This window comes from Penaeus chinensis, chromosome 37 (assembly GCF_019202785.1).
Source record: "Penaeus chinensis breed Huanghai No. 1 chromosome 37, ASM1920278v2, whole genome shotgun sequence".
Taxonomy (NCBI): Eukaryota; Metazoa; Arthropoda; class Malacostraca; order Decapoda; family Penaeidae; genus Penaeus; species Penaeus chinensis.
Window position 1 is genome coordinate 3,525,305 of NC_061855.1, and position 2,500 is coordinate 3,527,804.

The window sequence follows — 2,500 nt, forward strand, 5'->3', positions numbered from 1 at the left end:
GTATGTCTTGGGTGGGTTTATTTTTTTTTTTTTAAAGCCAGGAAAGTAAAAGCAGCCATTTCCCACCAGAAAATTCAGAATCAATGTCACTCTTATCAAGCTTCTCTTTGTCATTTTCAAATTAAACTTTTTTTTTTTTTTCAAACTATATGCCAGTACGATTAGTGACTGTTATTTGGACAGACTGTGGTATATTTTATATCTTTCCGTAGTATTACGTTACAAAATAAGGATTTGTGGCAATCACTTTATCTTTGAAGACATTAGATGTGGTAAATTTATCGCATAGCTTCTTGTACTTTATATGCTAGTTGGTCATAATGGGTGTGACAATGAGTGAAATGAGTGAAATGTGGTGTGGAAATCCCCTCGCATTTGTTTTTTATTTACGATGATTCTTAAAACAGATAAATTAATAAGTATGTAAATAAATAAATAGGTAAATAGATAAATTAATGAATATATAACCAAACAAACAAAATAATATAATAATCTCTCTTACGCAGGGAAAATAGATCAAGTGAAGGGTATGTATGCGTTGGAGGAAGGAGCAGCAGGAGAGGAGAAAGAGAGAGAGAGATGGAGAAAGCGAGGGAGATAGAAGGAGAAAGAGAGAGAGATGGAGATAGAGATAGAGATAGAGAGAGGGGGGGGAAAAGGAGGGAATGAGAGGTGGGAGGGATAGAGAATAGGAAAGATAACAAGAAGAAAATAGTAGACAGCAGGAGAAAGATAGATGAATGAATATATGACTGATGAAAATGGTGAGTGATTGAGTGTGAGGCATAGAGAGAGAAAGTGAAATGAATAAGTGAGTATGAATGAGAATATGAAAAAAGTACAATTGTCTGTATACCGTAGAAATGAGGCCAAAGCAGAAAGTGTGGGATTCCGAAAGGGTGTCTGACAGGCTGGGAGGTCGGTGGAGGGAGGATGGGTGAGGGAAAGCAGAGGTACGGGCTGCAGTAAAGCGTGGACAGGACAGCAGAATATGTGGAACTGAGAGACGGACATTACATAGGGAGCATAGGGGCGGAGCAGAACGTGATATGAAACAGGATTGCGTACAGCGGGTGTGGCCAATACGCAAGCGAGCGCGAGCCGTCTCCCAGCGTCTGTTCTGATGAAATGGAGGAGACTGATAGTTTTACAGTGTGCAATTTATTGGTGAGAAGACTTGACCAGAAAGACTGTCATCGGGCATAAAGGAAGGTCTTAAAGTAGAGGTAATAATCCGTGGCTGGAATATGTGAGAAGCGGGCTTGACGCGGTGTGGACAGTGGCAGAGCATGCTAGAGTATCTGCCTGTTTCATAACCTGACAGAATTGTGGCGCGTAGGCAGGTAGAACAACCAGTCCTGAATCTTGCAGACGAGTGGGTTGGTCAAGTGCATAGGCTTTACGAGTTACAGGAGGCAGTCAAAATAGCGAAAGAGAGGGAAGGAAGAGAGTACATGTGCTTTAAGGCGAAAATGAGTGCATACAGTGGACTAATACTAGACATAGGTGGGAGAGGGTATTTGAAAGTGTGAGTTGGGAAGGTTGCTGCGAAAAGGGGAGTGGAATTTGGAGCCATAAGTGTCAACATGGATTCTGGAGGAATAAATGGAGATATGATCAAGGGAATGGGTGATTATCATTATCATTATAATTACCATCGTTACCATCGTCATCATCATCATCATAACCATCATCATCACCACTACCATCAACACCATCATCTTCATCACTATCACTATCACTATCACCATCATCATCATTACTATCATCAAGAAATTTCGGGTTGGGAAAAAGATCCTCATCCATCGTATTCTGGTCTACCTTCCGTACCTCAAAGTAATGTATTTTCTCCCTTGTCTCCAGCCTATTACATAACACACTGCAAAGATGGCATAAATCGCCGTATAGTTATTAATCCCCCCCTCCTCCTCTTCCCTCCCTCCCTCCTTTGTTACCTTCCTCCCTCCCTCCCTGCTATTACTTCTCTCCCTCCCTCTTCTCTCCCTCCATTACCCTCTCCCCCTCCCTCCCCTCTCACTTCCTCCCTTCCCCTTACCTCCCCCTTCTTTCCCTCCTCCCTCCCTTCTCCTTCCCATCCCTCTACCTCCCCCTCCTCCCCCTCTCCCCCTTCTCTTACCTCCCTCCCCTCTCCCTCCCTCCCTAACTCCTTCCCTTCCTTTCCCATCCCTCCTCCCTCCTCCCCCTCTCCCTCCATTTCACACCCACCTCTCCCGATGACGAAAATATACATTATACACCAATATTAGCATGTTATAACGAAGTTTTCCTCCGTCGTTAGCTGATGTTCGTCTTATGAATATCCTCTGTGTGTGTTTGTTTACGTAAGTGGCTTGTTAGTGGATTGTGTACCTTTGTCGTTTGTTCGTTATGTTGTGGAGATGTTAGTTCGTGGACAATGGACCGTATTTTCTGTCTTTTGAATGTTTTAATAATGTATAGGCAAGGAAGAGCATACATAAAACTGAAAATACATATGAAA